This window comes from Emydura macquarii, unplaced genomic scaffold, assembly GCF_026122565.2.
Source record: "Emydura macquarii macquarii isolate MOO-44397 ecotype Brisbane River unplaced genomic scaffold, CSIRO-AGI_Emac_v2 contig_2768, whole genome shotgun sequence".
NCBI classification, from domain to species: domain Eukaryota; kingdom Metazoa; phylum Chordata; order Testudines; family Chelidae; genus Emydura; species Emydura macquarii.
In genome coordinates, this window is record NW_027132905.1 from 10,224,155 (window position 1) to 10,248,388 (window position 24,234).

General features: G+C 38.8%; 1 protein-coding gene and 1 pseudogene across 2 annotated transcripts in view; both read left to right on the plus strand.

The window, feature by feature from the left end:
* The window catches only part of FSTL4 (follistatin like 4), a 431,301-nt gene that overhangs the window by 274,789 nt on the left and 132,278 nt on the right, over positions 1-24,234 (plus strand). The window lies entirely within an intron of this gene.
* Positions 14,878-15,034, plus strand: LOC137166004 (U2 spliceosomal RNA; annotated as a pseudogene).

Below are 24,234 nucleotides of genomic sequence, written 5' to 3' on the forward strand. Positions count from 1 at the left end.
GATGGGAAGGGATTTTGGTTTTTTTATTTTTGTTTTTATGTGGAGACTTGTCCACTAGGAACTGGACTGAGATCAGTTTTGCATTGGTGCTGTCAGATGATAATGACGGTGGGTCCTTCCAAACATCAAGATTCAGTTTACTGGTCCAGAGGAAAATGGTTCCATAGCCTACCTCTAGCCTGCTACATTTTATTATTCCCTTGTTAGGATAGTGTCACAAGGTAGGACTCCTCTCAAGTTTGCTGAGGACTTCACTGCCACACCCACAGTCTCTTTTAGGCAGTTTTATTGCCCAGACTTACACGGACAAACACCTCTTCTGTTCACCCTTTACATCTCAGGATCTCACTGCCTCCCCTCCCAGAAGATTATGGCAGCCCTGCTTTCTGACTCATCTCTGAGTCTCTTTGAGTCTCCTCCTCCCCTGGCCCAGCTGCCCTCTTTTAAAGCCTAATCTGGGTCAGTTGATGTGGCACAGGGGCATGGGCCCTGCTCTCTCTTAATGTCACCCTGTGACAGATAATTCTTTGTAGTTATGAAGCTGATTTCTGAGTATTAAATGCCTCACTTGCAATCCCCATGTGAGGAATAACGGTAAGGAAGACATTTCTGCCCATGTCAGAGCATTGTACAATTAGTCATTTGCATGGTTGGTTGTTTTACCTTCTGTTGAAGCATCTGATAATAGACCAGTGTCCAGACAGATATACAGGGACCACTCAGATATGCCAAGTCTTGTGTCCCTAGCATCCGCAGAGTAGGCTGAATTTTAAGTATGTCATTTCCTCAGACTCTGAGTACTCTGGTACTGTGTCTTGTGCAGGTTTTAAATATAATATGGACTCTTGAGTGTCTAATCCTGTCTGCATTTATGCATGAATGTAATTAGTCATTTGAATAGGCCCACTGAACTTCAATGGGATTGCTCATACGTGTAAAGGTACACGTGTGTAGGAATTTGCAGATCACGTGTTAGGAAATCTTGAGTTCCATTTTTCTTACCGCGTACATTTGCCAGTGGGATTCTTGACAGAGCAGCTACAGTTAGGTAAAATAAATCAGTGAAAACATTGTTGAGATTAGACCAGAAACAGTAGCAATAAAAGCTGTGGTTTTGCCTCCCTACCACTAATAGGTCGATAAAGCCCAAGGGTTAGTGGGACTTGAGACAGCTGATCCGTCTTAGGGAACCCTGGGCTTGAGTATCTAAGTTGTGTTTTAACCCTACATTAAGACTTTTCTAACCTGTGCTTGAACCTAGACTCTGGCACCAGCACTGCAGTGTGCAGACCTGAATCAAAGTACCTATGTCCCAGAGTCACTACCACCGCCCCCTGAAATGAGGCCACTGCAACACTAGGACTGTGGTTTACTGCTCACCCTGCATGTTACCAGGAAGCAGCTCACTTTGCAAAAGGCTTAATCAGTTCACTCTCCATTGCAAATCCAGGAGGCTCTCTGACAGGGTGCTTGTAGATCAGTGATCAGAAGAGAATGAGTTAACACTGACCTGAGTTGCAGCTGTTTGCAAAGGAAGGGAGGGGCTTCCCTTTTCAATAGAGTGGATTGCAGATTGTTGGGATAGAGAGGACTAAGGAAGTTGTCCCATGGAAGTGTGGGATACTTCTGGATGACACCTGGGACCTGAGTCAAGCAGGGCTGCATCTACACTGCAGAGCAATAGAGCTTGGCACTGAGTCCCAGCTTAACTCGAGCTCAGACCCTGCAGCCCTGCAGGGTCCTGGGACCGTGGGTCTGAGCCCTGGGTTGTTGCAATTGCAGTGAAGACGCAAGGGCGGTTAGGTTTGAGCCCAGACTCAAGCACTGGCTTACGTTGCAGTGTAGACATACCCTAACTGCCATTTCATGGCATAATGCTCACACTTCAAGCTCTGATTCTAGATCGCTCAGTTTACACAACACACATACTGTACACGCGTCTCAGCCAACATTCCAAATCCCCAAATTATCATCAGAGGAGACAGAAAGGTAGGTTGCTTATGTCACCTCCTTTGACATTTGTTAGCCCCTGGCACACTGAAGTGAGCCTACCCTCTGGACTACAGCAACAGTGGCTCTAGAGCCGTGGTTCTCAACCTTTCCACACTACTGTACCCCTTTCAGGAGTCTGATTTGTCTTGCGTACCCCAAGTTTCACCTCACTTAAAAATGAGTTGCTTACAAAATCAGACATAAAAATACAAAAATGTCACAGCACACAATTACTGAAACATTGCTTACTTTCTCCTTTTTACCTTATAACTACAAAATACATTGATTGGAATATACATTTTATCCTTACGTTTCAGTGTATAGTATATAGGGCCATATAAACAAGTCATTGTCTGTATGATATTTTAGTTCGTACTGATTTCACTAGTGCTTTTTATGTAGCCTGTTGTAAAACTAAGCAATTATCTAGAGTTGATGTACCCTCTGGAAGACCTCTGCATATCCCCAGAGGTACACATACCCCTGGTTGAGAACCATTTCCCTAGAGCCTCAAGAAGCCATTTTCCTGCCAGTGCAGGGTCTGGTTCATGGACAAAATAGACTGAAAACTCTTTAAAAAAGACAGGGGAGAGCAAGCAATTTATATCAACAGTTTGCTGGCTCCATAAGGAGCCAGGACTGCCTCAATATGAGGGGACAGGGTGTTTCAGAGACTAAGGGACTAGTTTTGGTTGCACTTTTGGGCTATTGAATTTGGAGCTGAGAAAGGAGAGGAGCAGCACAGCCTGAGCAGTCTCTAATCAACTCCCAATCCCCACACAAAGAGGGACTTTGAACTATTGTGGGATTTAGTATGCAATCAGGATGTGCTAGCCCTGCAGAGACCAGCAATCTGGGGCAGAGAACCAACAAACCAACTAGCCAAGACCTCCACAAGAGTCCAGACCAGAGAGGCAGGAGAGGACCCTGCCCCATTTAGCGGTGAAGACACCTTTCTTTTTTTCTTTGAGCTGGCCAATATTCACAGCATTTCAACACTCATCACAGGACTTATCTTCAGCATAACAGTTATCTGGAAAGGTGCTTGGGAGGAAGCTGAGAGGTTGTGTGCAGTAGTAAATGCAGGGAGGTGAGCAATTTGTTACCTTGTTTTTTCAGTATTTTAGTTAATCTTAACCCGTTCCCTCCTCAGACCCTTTGTTTCCTGTCTCCAGTAAAGTCCCTTGTGTTATAGTATTCATTCCACGTGTGGCATTGCAAGTTTTGGAGCTTGTATTAATGGATTGTGGTGTTCGTGTACTGGGTTATATGTTACAGGCCCTGTAAGCAGAGTAGTAGTATTAGTTATTTTCCAAAAGGGACAGTGTGTGTCTGGCACAGAGAGGAGACATCTTGGGTGGAGGCACCAACTGCTGAAAAAATGAAGAACCTAGGATCCAACCCCTCTGAGGAAGGGCGAGAAGTCACTGATTAGCAAGCACCAGGAAAGAGGCTTGAACCACACTTTGGAGGCAGGGCTACCCTCATGCCTGCAGCTAAAACTTGTTTCCTCAGAGAGATACTTCACTTGACTGACTTCCTCTTCACAGTTAACTAATTTTTTACAACAGCCTCCTGCGGCTGTCATGGAAATAACAGGAAGGCACATTTTCGAATGAAGGTTCAGAAGGAATATGCATGATTCCCATTTTAACAAATTAAGGGGTTTATGAACTCCAGTACGCTGTTTTAAAAACAGGGCTGTAAAAGTCTGAGAGAAGTTTGAATTTGTTCTGCTTAATAATGATTGTATCTCAGTAGCAGATGGACATGCCTGGGGCCTTCACTCTCATGGTCCACTGAACCTCTCCTCCTCCTGCAAACATTGGAAATCTTGAACTTTCATGAGTCATTTAAATCTCATACCTCACAGCAATCTTTCTAAAAGAGGCTGCTTCCTCACCAGAGATGCTCCTTAGCCATTTCTGTAACAGGAGGAAATTCAAGGTATGGTGGAATGCTCTGATCACCTCAGATCTGTTAGGCAGTCTCTCCCTTCTCATGGCTCAACAGACATGCTTTCTCCTACTTCTCTCTTTCAGGGTCTTATCTGGCAGGATCTTGTTCACATGCTCAAAGTCTAACTGATCACAGGATGTGGGTTTGGGAAGGTATTTTCCTCTAGCTCAGATTGGCAGTGACCCTGGGGGTTTCCTCTGCAGTGTGCGGTGAAGGTCACTTGCCAGGATTATCTGGGTGTATCTCATTTGTTCATTTCTCGCCATTGAAGGAGCCTCAGGTACTGATGAACCTCTGTTCCTCCTATTCTCTGTGGCACATAATAGTTTAGTCTAATTTTGGGTTTGGGGTTTAGTGTGCAGGTGCTGGGGTTGCTGGTGGCCAGTGATATACAGATTAGTCTAGATGATCTGGTGACCCCTTCTGTCTTACCACCTTTTCATCAGGTCTGGACATGAGAAGCAGACAATTGACTTATTCCAAAATTATCATGTCACTCCATAATAGCCCATTGGTGGTTAGTCAGCATCTTCGTAATATCTTTAACCAACCAGGAGAGTCCTCAAACCAGCTTGTTATTCATCATAAACTACACATTCCACATCACCAAGTAAAGGTTCTTTTAAGGTATATGTGGGAAATCATTAGTCTGTGCATGGAGATCTTGGTAGGAAAGGCTCTTGTCATAGGGAATGTATTCTCAAAAACTCTGACTTTGCTTTGGCAATTTGCAATCCAGTCATCAGAGGGCAGAACTCACATATCCTATTTCTTACAGAAGAGCTTCTTGAGAGGAAAAATTTAACAGGATAACAATTATTTGCTGGGATAAAATGTATTGGATTTGAGATTTATCATCTATATCTATCTTGCACTGAGCTCAGAAAAGCAAACATTTGTAGAATTCAATGATCATCTGATAACTGAGTGCTCAGATGACTATGGGAGCTGGTCTATGCCTTTTCTACGGTGAATGCCCTGTATGCAGCTCCTCTGTCTTCCCTCCTGTCTGCTTTCTAGCTGGCTGGTCTTACCTGCTCCTACTTGCCCCATTAGAAGCACCACTGCAATGTGCAGATGCTTGAGACTGCAAGTCACAATGGCCTCCAGAACCCTTCTCGACCTTCCTACATTGAGAAGACAGATTCTGAATTTGCCACACGTCCGAAGCAGACATCAGTCATCTTCCAAGCTGGTCAGGAGAGTGGGCCTTCTATTCATTTCCCTACATACCTTCAGAACTGCTGCTGCTTGCAGCTGGATAGTTCCAGTCGCTTCTCTCTCCTCTTCAGCTGGCTGACCGAGAGGAAGCATGCCAGAGCATGCGGCAAACCTCAGTGGCCATAGTTTGCCTTCTGATAGCTGAAAGTTGCTGTTCAGTGGATAATTGAAGTGTGAAATGTCAAACTTGGTATATACCTGAAACAGACTGAAATAGTTTTCCAAAAGACTAAATAAACCATTTAACTGATTTGAATGAGTAAGGAAGCAGTTAAGTATGATATGGAATAAGCCCTCTATTACATATGTTGCAGGTAACCTAATTAATAGTGGAAAAATTCGGTGTCACCTGACACTTTTCAGTTATCAGCGACCTTCTATGTTAATAAAAGGACAATTATTGTGTGTTTCAGTTCTCTTATAAGCATACTTCAGTTTTACTATGCCAGCTTATAAAGTGTCCTGGCATTGCTTTAGGAATTTCACAACCCATAGAAAACTATATAAATGAAATAATCTGCTGTTTTGCCAACAATCAAAAACAAAAAAAAAAAACCCAGCCGGACCATAGGGTTTGTGATACAAAATGCAACCCTATAAGCTTTACCAAAAAGGCAGTATACAGTTGATACATTTGGTTTGCATAGAGTTAAAATCAGGACAGATTTTGGTCCTCTGTGGCTTTGGTTTCCTGCACTCTGTTTATGACAAAGGTGTGTACTTCAGTTCCTTGCTTTATTGGTCTGGTTGTTCCCCTGCTGGATTTCAGGGAAATCTTATATAACACAAATACCATTCTTCTAAATGCAATGTGTCATGCTGCTCCCAGTTTGTAATCTGCTCTTCTGTATAACAAGAAGGTCATCTTAGCTTTAAAACTACTCTAGTTCTTCTGCCTGTTACACAAGGGTGATCCTTCACCCTGCAGTTGTTACAGTCCAGACAGCAATAAATACTGGCTGGTGGCAGTGATTTTACTGAAACCCAGGCTAAAACAACAAGCACATCAGGTGGTGATGAGCAAGCTACAACCACAACCAAATGTTCATCCTTCCGGGGAAAAGCCATCCTGTGATATGCTGAAATGAAGTTAATATAAAAAGTGTGCATCCAAAGTTTCCAGTAGAACTAGACGCAGATGGACTCTTTTGGAGAGGATAGAATGAGATGCACACTATGAAAAACCTTTGCAGCATCAAGCAACAATTTCGGTTAAATGGAATCCATGCAGTGTTAACAGTAACAATCAACATTTCAGAATCTCTTGGTATAAAGGGAACAACCTGAATCAGGCAGAGAAAGAGTTGCCGAATTCAATACTGAAAGCTATCAGGTACCTTCAGGCAACATCATTGCTATACTCTAAATAGAGGGACCTTAATAACCACACATGCTGACACTGGCTGCAGAAAGTGGACGGTAGATAGGTAGGGAGAAAGACTCCGACTCCCTATTTACCTAACTCAGGCCTCAGAAGCAGAAAACTGACCAGTGATTAAAAAAAAAAAAAAAGCAGAGTTTCCAGAAGGAGCAGAAGTTTGTTTGTTGCAGGGAGCTACACTAAGGCCTGTGCACCAAACAAAACATCTGTATTCCCAGATACTGTGTCTGCTAGCCCTCTGCTACAAAGCAAAATAAAATAAGGAAGAGTAAAAGAAAAAAAACAGCAGAAATCCCTAAGGGGATGAGAATTCTGCTTACCGTTTTCTGCTTAACTTTTCAAGCTATTCAGGATTTATCCAATTCTTTGTATTTTACCTTGCATTTTAATTTCTAATTGCTGTTTTATTTTGTGTTACTTGTTGGAACTGATTTATTCACATAATTTTTTAAACAACTGAAAAGAAAAACTTGGTCACAAACTCTGATGATGTGTACATTTTAAATAGACAGAAAAATAGGAGATTGACTGACTGGTTGAAGACTATTGTAAAAGGATAAAGAGATATTTAGCTCTAAGACCCTGATTTGGGAAAGCATTCAGGAAAGCACATAAATGTTTGCTTCACTTTGACTTCAAAGCCACACTTAATGGGTCTTAAGAACATGTTTAAGCGTTTTGTTAAACAGGGATTTAATTAAGCACATGCTAAGATATTTTCTCTAACTGGGACCTAAGTCATTTATTCAAATTTAGAGCTGGTTGATTGTTGTGACCAACGGATCTCACTTTCTGATGGCAGTTTGGTGGCACAATGCATTGGTGTTATCAGTTTAGTTCCTAGTGGACAAATGTCCATGTCACAACAACCATTACTGCAGTTGGAACCCTTATTGGCAATCTTAGCAATGGAAAAAGACTAAATGGATGTAGCAAATATCCTATCCATTCACTCTGAGAAGAAGCCCTTGCAGATTAGGGATGTGGCACAAGGGCCAGGCAATGCAGAGAAGCTAGCACCAGCCTGTAAATAAAGAGAGGACTTCATTTATTTGAAATTTCAGCTAAGCACCTTTCATGAGCCCTAAATCTACTTAAATATAAAGGATGAAGCCTGGTTATATAAATACTAAATGAAAGCTATTAGTTCTTTCACTGCATGCAGTGAGGTAAATACAAGAAGAAAATTGTGAGTAGGTGGATGAAAAACAACCAATTTCTCAGAGGTAGTGGAAAAAAGATTTCAAGGCATAATTTACAGGCAATTTTGAAAATAAAATATATTAACAGGAAAATTCTAAGAAAAATAATTTTTTATACCCAGCTATTTCAAACACTCCTCAGAAATTTATTTTAATATGTCTGGCTCTGAAGAAAAATCTAACTCATTAAATAAACTTCTTTGTGTGATGGATCAAATCCAAGAAAATTTCCTGTCAGTCTGATTTAACTAAAAAACAGAGGTTTAAAAAGATTGTAAGGTTTAAATCATAATTTTGTTAAAGTCTATATCTATTGTTTAAGTTATCCATATTTCTCTCCCTCGATTTGTAGAAACTATGGAAAAAAATCTGCTCTTCATTTCACCCGGGTTAATCTAGAGTAACTGGACTTCCGTGGAGTTACTCCCGATTAACATTTGTATAATCGAGAGTAGAATTTGGCCCTTGGTCTACAGGACATCTTGGGGCAGGTATTTCAATTCTTCCAAATACATCTCCAGTTTCAATAGTACTAGACTTGTTACATATTTGATGAGTAATGGCAGAAGAGCTGATATGAGCCTGGATAAGGACATACAGTGACTATCATGTAAAATTAATGTTTGTTCCTGAGTTTACTGAAGAACAGAAGCAGAGAAAATAGAAGATACAGCTCTTGTCCATCATATGATTTTGAAATCTATATTGATAACCCTCTTTCTTCCTCTTAATCAGGCCAGAGTTTGGATCACATGATTCTCAGCTACAAATTCTACAGGCCATTTCCATGCCCCCTGGTTCTTCTATTCAATATCAGGAACCAGTGCTAATACCTTCTTATTCGTTCTAGTAACCCTACTTATTCTTGTATTACAATTTTATTGTGGTTGTACTTTCCCTTTTTTAGTATTAATACATTTATTTCTGCTGGTACTGCTGAGGATGAGACAGGAACAGCAGACATAATACGGTGTTTCATGCCTGAAGAATGTTCAGTGCCACATCAGAGCCCTGGCCCCCTCCAGTGTTCCATCTCCAGCGTGGCTATCTCTTACGCGTCAGAGGAAGGAGGAAAAAAACAGAATACATTGGGGAGGAAAAACCCCTTCCCCTTCTGGTGGCCTTCTGAAGCCTTAACATAACTGGAAAGGACCGTCACATAACATAAACTGGAAGGGACATTCAGGACCATCAATCCCTATCCTCCATCATACAGTCCCACTCATAAACATGTACAGCTCTCTCTTAAAACCAGTAAGTTTTCCACACTATTATTATTAGGAGGCTGTTCCAGAACCTCACCCCTCTGATGGTTAGAAACCATCTTCTAATTTCCAGGCTGAAATTGTTCATAGTCAGTTTATATCCATTTTCTCTCAAGCCAGAGTTGTCTGAGCTTAAATAATTCTTCAGCTTCCCTGCTGTTTACCCCCCTGATGTATTTATAGAGAGCAATCACATCCTATCTCAGCCTTTGTTGCAATAGGCTGAACAAGCCAAGTTGTTCCAATGTCCTCCCATAAGATAGAATCTACATTTCCCTCCTCATCCCAAGAAGCAATTCTCTCCACTTGTTCCAGTTTGAATTCATCTTTCCTGAACATGAGTGAGCAAGATAGGTTAATGGGGTTAGGTCAGCTTAATTGTGATGCTCACAGGTGTGGATTTTTCATATCCCGGAGTGCTGTAACTTTTAAGAGTAGACAAGTCCTAAGTCTTAAAAGAAACACAGACATGGAACCCTAGCAATTGTGAGAGAGCAAATTATCTGTAGAAAACCAAGAGAGGCAGGTTGATCTAGCCAAGGGGAATTAGTAAGTCTTTAACTCTTTCTACTTGTTTTTGTTTATATTAATCAGTTACTGGGCTTACTATATTTATTTGCCAAAGAGAATTGCTGCCCAATGATTTATACCATGAACTGCTTTTAGTGTCACCTGACAGAACGTTATTAGTTAATCAGAGAACATTTACTGCTCATTTAAGTGCATTTGTATGAAACACTTCTGTGAAAGGCTTCTTATAAACGAACTTCCTTAAACATATTATTATGCAATTCAGTCATGTTAAAAAAGGAAATCTTGTCAAACTGTAAGCTCCATAAATCTCTTGAAAAATATTTTTTCTTAGTTTTACAGCCATATATTCAGCACTGAGGCCCAGATTCTGCCCTCAATTTGACTGGTGTAAATGCTTGACTTCAGGGGACTTTCTCAGGATTTCATTGATGAAATTCAGATCAGAGTCTGGCCCCAAGTGACTATATTGTCACGATGCAATACGTTGGCTGTGTACAATGGTGGAAAATCAGAGGGGAAAAATCTGATTTTTTTATGCTTGTTGGAGCTTTTCTTTGTATTCCAGACAGAAAGCATTTTACAATGCTTATAATTCATGCAAACAGACCTATGCATGTCACTTCACAACTCCATTTCAAACCTTTCATCCTTGCTTTGCTTATCACCCAGCATTTGGTATTGAAGTGGTTAAATTGTTGTGTGAGCAAAGTGAGAAGCTTTTTTGATTGATTAGACTTGAAACGTTCTCTTCATTTAGAGCAGTCAATAGCCTGAACTGCTCTTCATTGGCCAAATACTCAGAGTACTTCCATTTCATTCAGTTGCTATCCTTCCATTCATACACAATAATATAAAATAATTAATCCTCATGCAGTTTTTTTGCAGTAGTATACAAATCTTGTTGGTATTGCTTTGTTGCTTCAAGCACAAGGAACTTGCATGATTGCTTAACAAATTGACTGCTGAGGATTTGTTTAGAGTATTCATTTTTCTTTCTGACTTTTTTTTCTTGGAGGGATGTAAAGCTTTCTCTAGGCTTCAATATACTGCATATGCAGACAAATAGCAGCATATTAGGACAGAATATGGCATTTATCTTTACTCCATTTGAATACAAATGCAATAGAAAGTGTTTTCAAAAGCCATTTTCCCATCTTTTCCTCTCTCGTCAAAAACGTACAACAGAATAATCCAAACAAATAAAATCAAACTTTCTTCCTGCCAGATTAAGTGAGCCTTTCTTAAGGTCATGGCATATGCTTTTTAGACGGTAGGCTCCTAGGGGCGGGAGCTGTCTCTTGCTATGTTTGTATGATGCATAGAACCCTTGGACTCCTATCTGAATTAGGGACTTTTGGCACTACCATAATAGAGATAAATAATATTAATATTCCACAACTTGGGATTCAGTCTTTCACCCTTTGAAGTCATTGGGAATTTTGAATGAATGGGTCCTTAATCTGTAATACATTTATACAATATAATATTTACTGTGTGTTTTCATTTTGCCTTGTGTAGAAAAGGCTTTGAAGTATTAACTGAAATTTAGACTTAACGTGTAAACTTTTCCTGCATCTCTAAAGCAATTGCAGAGGTTCACTTTTTTTTATAAGAGTGTCTTGGATTTCCTGAGTAGTAGGAATTGTGGCAAAGTTACTCCCATTTGCTGTTTGTGGTGTTTGATATGAAGCTTAAATGAGTGGATTAAAGAGGTGCCATCGACTTGAAATTGTTCACTTTTTTAAAAAAATGAGTTAAATGTGGTTAAAAGTAGTTTCAGGTAGGACTCCTGCCCCCAAGTGATTTTATGATCCCATTTTTTTAAAAGTATTTTCTTCTCCCCCCTGCCACACACACACATATACTCAGTGGAGGGAAGGGGGTTATACAGGTGAAATAGTGAATCTTTTCAAATGCATGCAAAAACTAAAAATACATAGGGAAATATTTTTCCTTAATCTCTTTGAGTTAGATTGGCCATAGGTGTTACCGATAACAACAGTAGATTTAAAAAAAAAGGCCATTTGTGTCATTTTTTAGATTGATGGTATCCCTTTAGATAATCTAGTAGGGCACGTTGAACTTTGTGGAACCTGACCATCAAGCAAGATAGGTCTTTTAATAAAACAAAATATATTCTTGTTTGTTAAGCCTGGCAGTCTTCGGCTAGATTAATGGAAGTCAATGGAGACTTTAAAAACTGAGGAGGGAAAATTTAGGGTTGGAACTGATTCATGGGCCAGGTTTCGAACCTGTCCCTACTGCTGCCTCTTTAATCCCCACATACAGACCCTTATGCCCCCCCGCATGGTTCAGATGATGGACAGAGTCCCTTCTGAGCCAACAGGGGGGGGGCTCACATGTAGTTCAAGCTATATGTATGTATGTACCATGCCTAGCAAAACAGGGACACAGCCCGGTTGAGGCCACTGGGTGCTACCAAAATATGAATGTTAAATCATCATAATAAATAGGTAATCTGTTTGAAATAGCTAATAACCTCAGGAGGGTTATATGGTATGGTTTAAAACAAAGAGCCAGAACCTTACCTCTAGTTCTCCAGCATGAAAAGGAGGAAACATGAGAAAGTGGACTCAGTGTATTGTGCATGGGAGCAACAGCTATACTGTATGCTCCTTCAGTGTCTGCTGATTTACTTTTTGTGGGAACCATGCAGTTCGGGTTCTGCTGACAATGTGGGTGCATAGAATAGAATGTTCCTTTGGTACAGCACTAAAATGCAGTGGTAAGTTTCAGCAGAGAGTAATGCTGGGTGGACAAACATTCGCTCCTCACAGAGGCAGTAGGAAGGCACAGCCACTCAATGGCCTTATGGCATATGAAAAAAACGTGCTCCCAGGGAGTGAGGGGATTGGCTAAAAATCAGCTGGGTTGTAGCCTGTGTTTCTCAGGGACCACCTGTCCTTGAGTTTTATTTCCCCTGAGCCTAGTGCAAGGCTGCCAACCATACCTCACCTTAAGGAAAGGTATGTCAGAGGAGCCACCACATGTAAACTAATAAAATATCTCAATTCTAAAGTATTTTGATTAAAAGGTAAGATGGGGAGAGGTCAAAACCAGACATGCCCTGTGTTTTATGTCCACAAAATCATTGGGCCCAAGTTTGCTCGTGATTATAACAATGTAAAATCAGGAGAAACATAATGGAAGTCAATGGTGTTAACTGAAGTAAGTGGAGCTATATTAGTGTAAATCCAGCATAAGGGAGAGCTGAATCAGGCCTGCTGCATTCAGCTTTAGCAATAAATGGGAAAGCATCTATTGCCGCAGGGTAATATGGTGATGAAGTGTGGCTTCTTTCAGGGTTTTCCTCCTTTCGTTAACTGATTTCCAGTGTCACATTGTCAATACTTATTCACTTCTCTCCATTAACCTTTTGGTCTCCATCTACCTCCATTCCTGGCCTTTGTGGTTCTCTTCCATTGCTGATTTGATTGTTCTCCAAGGGCTGGATTCTGCTGTCCTTGAAGTCAATGGCAAAACTCCCATTGGCTTCAGTGATGTAAGATAAGACTTCAGACTGAGGAAGCTCTTTTTTTGCCAGGGTTTGCATTGTTTAAAAAAAAAAAAAGAAGAAGAAAGAAAGTCAAATAAAAATTATAGTGTGGGAGAGGTGACGATGATGTTTTTTAAGGGTCTGAGTTGAAATAAAATTTCAGATCATACTGTAGTTTTAGTAATTTCGTTATGAAGTCCACCAGGAACTTGTTATTGCTATTTTTTTTTTAACTGGAAGCTGCTCAAACACTACAGTGATGGGCAGCAATATAAAATCCTAAGATTGATAGATAATCACTATAAAAATAAAATCATTGAAAAGGAATGAGAATAACATACATTTATAGAGCAAACTTTCAGATAGGCCCTAAGTATATAAAGAGCTAAAGTCAGATTACTGTATCTATGTATTCTTATTCCGGAAGTAAGAATTTCTGAAGGATATAAATAACACATTATATCATAACCAATTAAATTATGTAGGACATTATTTTAAAGTAGAATACAATCACCCAAACTGGAATTTGGCCAAGAAACCATAATTTGTACCCTAGCACTTGCAGATGTGCCGTGGGATCTTTAATAACTACAAGTGGTTAAGACTTTAGTTTTATATCTTCTCCTCTCATCCACTGAGCCCAATGGAGGTAAAACTGGTGTTAGTGAAAGAAAATCCATGCCTTTCCTTTCCAGAAGCACAGATACACAGGGGCCTCTTTGTCATTTACAGCATCACCATCTTTACTGATGTGGCAGAATGGAGTTGCACTCTTATTCACAGCTTACACTGTCAATATTTACCTTTTGAAATATTGCCATTTCTATGACACATTGCTGTACATGTATCCTTATAAGGGTGACATTTAAGCCAAGTTTGGTGATGGTGGTAGTTGTAAAAATAAAAAGATAATGGTTCGCGTTGTGCATTTTAGATGTGCAGTTACGTTGCATATACCCTGGAGCTGTACACGCAGCCATCTATCTACAGTCAAAAGAGTGATTAAGTGAGAAAGATGAAAAGATATCTAGAATCAATACTTCTTGAATCAGGTTTTCCTTTTATTGGATTAAAAATGTGTCATGAGAACCCTGAGGAGAAATGAAGGCTGAAGGCAAAGAAGAGATGATTATTATACCTAATAATTTCCAGGTGTTCAGAAATATTTTGAGTAAAAAAGTAAAATGCCAATTTCAAAGAACTGTATTCATTTCTTTAAAAGAAGAGTGTTTGTTTGTTTTTAAATCACTGCACAAAACCAATCCTTGCTGGAGAACTGTAATGTTAAAATCATTTCCATTCTACTTAGAGGTGATAAGAATAGTTTTTAAATAAATAGTTAAATAGTTTAAATAGTTAAAAAAAATTGTTACTTTTTTAAAGAGAACTGAAAGAATGCACCCTGCTTTACATAACTAAAAAAAATAAAATCCCAGCTATGTTTTGGTTCCTCACCATTTAGGTCAGACAGATTGGTTGTACCACGCAAGAGTTAATGTGCAAGAAAGTATGAAGATATTGGGTCTCATGATAGCAGAATTTGACCCGCTTTCAATGAAGAGACCAATTTGTGTGTCCAATCAAAACTGACCAGCACCTTTCTAGTTTGAGATATCCAGTACATACAGTTAACCCCTTGTGAACAATCTATATGCCAAAAATTATTCATTGAATAACTCAAATAAATGTATACATGTGAGGAAAACAATGATGTGTTCACAATTTGTGAACAGAAAAACAGGTCATTTGTCTAAAAGATAATTTGCTACAACATTCTCCCAGTCTTTCCAGCAAGCTGAGTTTCACATAACACTGTAGTTAATAAAAAAAAATTAAAAATCTGTTCTTATCAGTTTAATATCTGATATGTTCTCTATCTGAGAACTCTATATTAAATGGATTTTTGGAACAGGGAGATGGAATAGGAGCTTGCTCCATCCACTGCGGGAATGGTGCACCTCTCCCTGCGGAAAACAGTCTGGTGAAAAACAGAAAAGTATTCGCACTGTGAATGTGTTTATGGTATTTTGTTTGTTATTTAAATTGTCAAACCAATTATTTTCTACTGCAGTTTATGCTTTTCTTGTACTTTTCTATTTCCAATCCATCTCTGTACCTGCAGATAATCTGTATATTATGCCTCGATGTCCAGAAACTCTTTTGTTTAAACTCTCAATCTGATAATTTTTTAAACGTTAACTTTAATAAAACATTTTAAATCTGAGTACCTTATATCTCAAACAGGTTGGCAATAGCAGATTTCCTGGGGCCTCTGACTCGCCTCCTCTTTTAGGTTATAGAATGTCCTTCTTGGGGTAGGGCTTTTAGTTGTTCTTTTATTTAAGAAGTGGGGAAGAAGAACATATAATATTCCATCACTGTTAATATACTAAAGTATATAACAATATTGCTATACAAATAAATAAATAAATAAAATCTAGACTTAAATGGAATTATCTAAGCAGAAACCCCTGTTGTTTCAGTTTGTCAACTTTAAATCTGGCCTATCCAAGTTATTCTTCTGCAATCAAAATAAGATCTATTATGCATAGCAATGCATTATTATCAGCAGCAGGGTCACTTTATAACTTAGTACAAAAATGAATGAAAACAATGTTCCTGGTATCAACAGAAAATAATAAATTCTAAACCTGTTAGCATATTTCAACTTGCTTCTGATGGATATGAACACATTTTTTCTTACTTTATCTTTAATAAGTACAATTACTGTTGTCATGTTTCAGCAGCAGGGATTTTTATCCTTTAGGATATTTTTTATTGAATCTAGAAGAAATGGAATCGTACACTAAACATGTTAGCCATGCTCACCAGGACATTTCTCTCCACAGGAATGGACTTGTAGTTTTAATTGATTTAGTAAAAATATTTTAAAATCCAGTTATAAATCTAACATAGAGGTTATTTTTCCTTTACATTTAACATATTAGGGGAAAACGTCCTATTAACAAAACATGAAGGTACAACACATTCTTGCATGTCACCCATATAGTGTGTTTCATTTAAAACAGAGCGCAATCATACATTTTATATAAATACTTTTTTCTTTTCATCTGTATATGTATCTTGACTAGAACTAGGTGAAAATTTTTACCAAAGTTTTGTAGGTGAAAAATATAGATTCAGTGACCCTGAAATGTTTTGCCAATTCTGCCAAATTGTTTGTTTTAAAAAAAATCCTAGGAAAAATCAGAAAACATTTAAAAGTTTCATTTTAACATTTTCAAAATGAAAGTTTCAATTTTTTTGTTTGAAACAATTTCATTTTTTTTAAATTTCCTTTGTTTATTCTTAAAAAATTCAAAAACATTTTAAAATACATGAAATTGAAACAGAATGTTTCATTTCAGGTTAAATGAAACTTTCCTTGTCCCTAACTTTTTGATTCATTGAAAATTTCAAAAATGTTCATTTTTTTATCTGACCCGGAACATTTTTTTTCAAAATTGCCACCAAACCAAAAAATCCATTATTCACCCAGTTCTGAGTTTGAATTAAGCTTTGCTGAATTGGTCATCTCTCATTCCTATCATACAAAATCTAAAAGGCCAAAGGGAAAATATGGGTTCATCTTCTCTTTTTTTGTTCATTGTGTCCTATCCAACATAATGTCCCTCATCTCAGAGTGATCTTTTACTAAAGAAGGAGTCTGATTCTGATTTGACTTATAAACACCAGCGTAACTCTATTGATATTAATGGAGTCACTGGTGTAAGAAATATAAAAATCAGGTTCAAAGTCTGGAATACCACAACATGTCAAACGTAAAGAAACAGATGGCAGTGTAGTGTTATCTGAATTTGACTAATTCAGATATAGAAACCAGAATATTAATTATTAATAAGGCCATAGGCTGGGAACAGGTTTGATGTAGTATGTAATGTATTCTGCATTTGAATTAGAAACCTATGGGCCAAAAATGTGCACTTTGGCTATGAACTGAGTGCAATGTACTTACATAGATTAGTCCTTCAATGAGTGTGTAAAATCAGAGTGACCTAGCTTTGGGTTATTTAAACTTTAAACTTTATAGTGATTCTCTGGGAGCCTTGGTAGGAGATTAAGGACCAGGTGTAGATAAATGCTGACGGGGGTTCTCTAGATTTACACTTCTGTAATTGAGATGAGACTGTGTCCAAAATCCTTTCATAAAAGTCATGCCAACACTAGGAAAACATTTGAACCCACTACCTAGCTAACACGTATTAAAACAATAATCTGCTTTGTCAAAATTAAGATTTTAACAGAGGGGCTGGAACAATTTTTATAGTGGGGGTACTGAAAACAGAAACCATGTTTCTGATTGTTATTACTACTTCAAGCCAGGGGGTGCTGCCACACCCCCAGCTCCCTAGTTCCAGTACCCCTGACTTAGCTAATATGGATAGCCATCTGTCTTGAATGATTTAGACACAACAAATCTTGCATTTTAGCAGAAAGTTAAACTAGATGACACTTGCAGTCCCTTCTAACTCAATGATTCTATGTTCAAATACTCCTTTTTTCCTAGTGACGACAAAGCCAAAATCAGAAGATGTCCTCTCTCTTTCAAAAACAACCTACTTATGATATTTCAGTCTGCTATAATTTCAGCCTTTTTAATGCATAGTAGCAACAACAGTGGGGGGGGAACAATCTTTGGCAGTTACATGTTAATTCAAAATTCAAAATCCAAGTAATCAATGACAAGTTGCCTGAGAGGTAACAGGTAAACACATGAGTTTTCTTACTCCACATGTTGAGAAAATAGTGATTCATGTTTCATGACAAGGGACAAATCATGCTGTTTTTTGAACTTGTGAACTTCAAATTTGGTACACTGCCATCAGCCCTGGAGTAGGCATTCATTATCAAATTATTTCACACTGTTTGATGAGCTTCAATTGCTGTCAACTCCTCTTTCTCCTCTTGCTTACACCAGTTTTACACTGGTGTAAATCTGTTTTCTTCTGAAGTATTATTCCTTGTTTACATCAGAAGAAAATTAGGCTATTAAGTGCAGCACCATAACCCAGTGGTGTTTGTTTTAAAACAAATTACCTAACTTTCAGGAGACTGTTAATTCCTTTTATTGACTAGATCAATAGAAGCTGAGTGATCTCAAAGGCTTTGAATACACACTACAAAATTTAACAAAAGGTTGGGACTCAGTAAAAGGTAATATTTAAGTAAGTAATATGTAATTTTGCTGCAAGACTAAATAATAAAAGAAGACTATTAAGAAATAGGGAAGGAAATTTGGATGGATTCATTAAGACTGGATGAGGTTGATCTGAAGATCAGATGAGGATTAAAAGGCTGTGTTCTCACTCGGTCAACCCTGTTTGGCCCATTAAGTGGTTGTACAAGAAGGTATTATCAGTGGTGGTATGTATTCAGAGACAGATGATGTGAAGGGAGTTCGTATGCTGTGATGAGTTGTAGCATGTAACAAAAAGGTTGTTTAGTTGAGTTTAGTTGATTCTTGTGGATTGGAAAGAGATTTACCAAAATAAAAGGGGCTTCTTTACCATTGCTATATGCACCATTCATATGATAAAAGTGGTCAACAGTGTTTCCACAATCACTGCTTGGACCAGGGAAAGGAGTTAGATAGTACTCTGCATCCTAGTGTTAGAAGACTTCTTTGGTGCTATTAGATATGTCATCCCTTGCAACTTTATCAGTTGTCAATAACAATAATAATATCTGGTGGAATGTACTGTCTGTTGCAGTGCATTTTCCCCTCTTAATTAGCATGCATTTGAATGCATACATTGAGCACACAGTGGGAATTAATTGGTGATATTTATGGTGTTTCATTGGGGTTGATTATATTTTGTTGTCTGTGGAAAATTTCAGCCTCTGGCTTTCTTAGTGGGTTTGAACACAGGGCTGAAATGCTGCAACTACTACTGGAAAAGTGTTTTGCTGAGGTACTGAAATACTGTAATAAGTACTGTGATGAGGTATTATATTGCTGACATGCTGTACTCCTTTTTGGTGAGAAACATCATCCAGTGTTGTATGCATATGTTACCATAAGTGAATAGGATACAGCTGTGGAACAATGAATCTGATGATCTCCCTAAATTGTCATCTTCTAAATGAAGTTTCTGCATCCACCTTAAACACATTACTCTATCAAGGAGAACGGGAGGAGGGGGGAAACCTTTTCTTTGACTCTTCAACACTTTGGGACAAAATGTCAGAATGTTTTGTCTAGTAATGTAGCACCATCTAATACAATGCTGTGCTGGAGACAAAGAAATGTAATGGGAAGCAGGATTGATAAGTTTGAGAAGCAGATACTATCCAGGGTATTTTGAGACTAACATGTGTCTTGTTTTTATTAAATGTGGCCTCTTGTATTGTTTGGAATATGTTAAATTGTATTGCAGCATCTTCCCTCTTATAGTGGCTCTATACAACTCAATGAAGGGACTGAATGTAAAAGCACAGTAGTTTCTTCCTTTTCAGATGTCTAATAGCAGGCATTCAGATAGAAATGTTGGTGCTTGCCTAAAGCTGAATAACAATTCTTGCTCTCAGAAGTTTGCGAATTTGAATACTTGTTGTCCATAAATCTCAGTTGACAGTTCTGCATCTTAACAGAACCAGGGTGTAGAACTGACCCTAAACCTAGCAGGCAGGAAATGCATGCCTGTCACACTATCCTCCATCACCATCCCACACCCGTACAGGTGGAAAGCACTAGGGTGAAGAAGCGGATCTCGTGATTGAGGACTCTGCCAGAAATTGAAAGCTACCAGGGGGCATGGTAAAGAAAGCTCCCTCTTTCCTGCCTACAACCAGAAATTGGCTGATTTCTTTCTTCCCCTCTCGTCACTGTTTCAAGGGGGATGGGGAGCAGACATCAAATATAATTTTCATTAAATGAGAAAAATAATATGCACTATTATAGGGGAATCTGGACAATAGTGGGACTCAGGAACTCTGTAGATCTCTTCTGAATCTGTCCAGACTCTCAATTTCTCTCTTCAGCCCATTCACCATAACTTTTATGGTTGTAATGTCTGTGGCCCTGATACCTCAGGGTACGCCTACACAGCCACCTGGGAGATGTAATTCCCAGATGCAGTACACATACATACTAGCTCTGCGTGAGCTAGCTCTCTAACAGCAGCAGTGTGGCTGTGGCAGTACACACCTGGGCTCTACGGTCAGGTGGCTAACCTGAGCTGCCCCCACACTGCTATTTTTAATAGGCTAGCTTGAGCAGAACTAGTGTGTGTTGTCTATCTGAGCTGGGAATTATACCTTCCAGCTGCTGTATAGACATACCCTGAGACACCTGAAGCAGCAGCCCAGCTGAAAGTCCTGACATTTTGAGGGCAGTCCTAAGGGTCTGAGACCCACTCCAAAAAACCTGAAATTCAGGTCAAAATCTTGAAGTAAAACAGACATTCTCCCCTTTGTTGTCAGAGCTCGAAGAAAAGAGGTTAGCAGACAACATAATAACCTAGCAGCTCAAGGCAAATTTCAAAACAAGAAACTCCATCTTCCAGTTTACTCATACTCATGTGAATCATCTTAGTTGTGCAATTAGTCCCATTGTCTACAATTGCAAATGTAATTTCCAGTTGCATCCAGTGACTACAATGAGCTAATCACATGAATTAGGGCTGCAGGCTGAGTCCCAAGTTGACCAAAGCTGATTGGTAGTAGAATTTAAAGCCTTTTTTGTTTGAAATCAGGTTGACTTCACCTTCCTGCCAATACCAACCAGTGAGAATCCACTTCACTGAGCAAGACTGAGTTGTGGTCAACTCTAGCAGAATACAAACAGGCAATAATTGTATAGATACCTCTATATTGTGGTTGACTGACTCCTGTTATAAATTTTGTATCCCTTAGATGCAACACAGATTCCTTGGTTAGAAATCACAGCTAGATAGACTTACTCCCATTCCTAGACATAGTAGGCATAATGGTTCAAGGGTGAGCTGTAACTTCGCTCTCACTGTTTCTCCCTGGGCACCTTTTCTAAGGGACAGGCTGTCACTGTGCCTCTGTGAATCACAACTGAGAGTGCCAAATTCAGGACGAGCTGCTGAGAATAGGGCAGACTCACCCCAAACTGGTTGTTGTTCTATCAGTAGATTATACCAAGCCAGTAACAAAAGTGAACTTCTATATCACCACACTGGTTAAAAAGAAGTAAATAATGCAGTCTCCTTAGGCATTCCAGTCCTTGGCTTACCACCCAGACACTAGACTTTATGATGAAAGTCATAAACCAATTTACTTATCCATAAACTGAAAACCAATTTAATCAGATTATAGGGTCCTTCTAATCCCAAGGGATCAGCCATTTAGCCAGGTCAATATATAACTTAGATTTTACACAATAATCATGCTGATGCCAATCCCTTAATAACTAAAAACTAAAGGTTTAATAATGAAAGAAAAGGAGAGTTATAAATGATCATGTACAGAAAGGTGATTGCAAAGTCCTTATATCAGGTTTGAAGCAGTGATGGAATAAACTGCTAGCTTGCAAAATTCTCTCTGGAATTACCCAAACAGATTGGGGATCATCAGTCCTTGTTCAAAGTTTCCTTGTTAGAAATACAGTCCAGAGAAATGAAGCAGGAAATGAAGACAAAATGGAGATGTCTCAGGTGCCTTTTTATATCTTCTGTCATGTGCATGGAATTTTACTGTCCCAAACAAAGCCCACACCACAGTTTGTGGAAAGTTACTGGCCCAAGATGGAATCCAGGGTCACATGAGCATATCATATGTCCTTACATAATTTATTGAAGGACAGGTGGCCATTGGTTCCTTGGAATCTGAGGCATCTGCAGGAAGAGCTGTCTTCTATGGCCCATTGTGAGAGCAAAGTGTCCTTAATGGGCCATCAACATATAGCTGTCTAGCCCTGATGTAAATCCATCTGGTGGGAATCAACCCGGAATACAACATAGGTTTCAGATCCAAATACATAGCCAATATCCATAACGTCATTTACAAGAGATGACGCATTGATTTAACCAGGATAATCATATCTGATAGACTGCAACTTTTCTATTGACACATTACATCATATACTTTGTATAAGAGTTATTGCAATTGTATAACTAGTAGCAACAAAGAAATAAATTGTCATCTTTTTTACACGCAGCATCACACAGGCCTATGCCAGCACTTCTCTGAGTGGAACTCTGTGATTCACCCAACTTACAAACTGGATCACCAGGCTACAGTACTCCCTGCTTACCAACTATATCACTTTAGCAGGCCCAACTGGGATTGGCTCAGCTATAGACTTCAGGAGCTAATAACCAGTATGAAATTGCAATGACTAAGGACAGCTTCTTCTAAGCAAGTATTTTTTGTTAGTCCATAGGAACAGTACAGAACAGATGGAGAGAAAAGGCTTAAAAAGCCAAAAGAGTTAATGCCTATTGTCAAACCTAAACTTAGCCTTTGCTTGCCAATTTAAATGGGTCCCACTTGACCCAGGCATCCCCAAGCATTCTGCAACATCTGCCTCTGTGTTAATCTGACCTCCCCGGCTCCCTCAAGTCACAGGCTGTCTTTTATCTATTTCAAAGTTCCTTTGTTTAAGAGTTCCTTCCCAAAGACCTCTGAGGTTTTGAGTAGGGCTCCTGTCCTCTGACCAGACTTCTTAATGCAGGAGGGTCAGAGGCAGACTGTCCGCAGTAGATTCACTGAGTGTCCATTCAAGCACCAAGCAATTGAATGGAAATCAGTAATGAGTTCCTGAATACCTGGGGAGAGCACCAGCTTGAAATAACTCATGGGTTCCATAAAGCCAGACACATCACAATAACCACCAAGTCCACAGTTGTGTATCAAACAAACTTTAGTTGCAAGTTCCACAACATTTAATTTATTAAACAAAAACACTTGTCAGCTACACAGAATGTTTTGTGTGTGTGTGCGTGCGTGCGTGCGTGCGTGCGCGCGGTTATTTAATTTGCTTCTACATGATTACAAGTTTTTAACTGACCCTGTATTACATTGGTATTTGGGAAATGAATCTTCCAGTGTTTCTGTAGAAGATTTAAGTATAGTATCTGAGAAGAATGTGGGCAATATCTGTATTAATTTTATGAATGTATATAATATATATAAACACATAAAAATAATACAGATATCGCCCCCATGATCAGTTTACGTGATCAGTTAAAAACCTGTAATAATGTAGAAGCAGGAGTCAATGCAAATTAAATAACTGCACAAAACCACTCTCTGTAGGTGTCAGGTATTATTGGTTTATAAATTAAAGCTGCAGACCTTGCAACAAAAGTTTGCATGTACTTATTACTTGCCAAGTATGGATTGCAAGCGCTTGTCCTCTTTTTATGCTAGCCTTGCTGGTTACTGCACATGCTGTAATTTAAAACAGTTTTGTTACCGGCAATTCATTCTAGGACAGTACACTGCAATTAATTCTAGGACAGTACACATGCAATGGAACCCTGTGCATTTATCTTATCTCAAGAGAGATGCAAAAATGTTGAGGAAACATTGTTCCTAGTTGACTTAAATTCATTTATAGTTTTCCAATTACATATTTCACTTATTGCATGAATGTAAAATGAAATTATGTAGAGCAAAAATGTTAGTTGGCCTGCACCCAGAAAACAGAGGTTTCACTTTTAATTTCTGTATTTTAACATGTGGAATTAATTATTACAATGTAAATCATTCTTATTTGCCATGAAATGCCTTCGGGGTTTTTTGCCTTGATCCTGGACTATGTTCCATATCATGTGGCAAGCCATCATTTCATATAGCAGAAAAAGAAGACACCCAAATACTTACCTGTTTTAAAAAGTACTACATTGGCATTAGGTAGTAAGTTCTATTGATGCAACTGTCATTGTTATGGAAAAGCAGGAATACATTGCATGAGCAATTAGTTAAATCTGAGATGGAATGGAATGCATGCAGTTATTTCTCTGTGATACTGTTTATTTAAATGAGGTTTGGGTTTTCACTAACAGAAATAACAGTTTAGCACTTGAAGAATTTTAAAAAACACATTGACGTTTTCTTGAGCCTTGTCTACTATGCCAAAATTATGTTACCAGCAATTATATTACTAGGATGTGCAACTGTACCACTGCAGACTGTGGTTTAACTGCAAATGATACCAAGGACAAACTACAT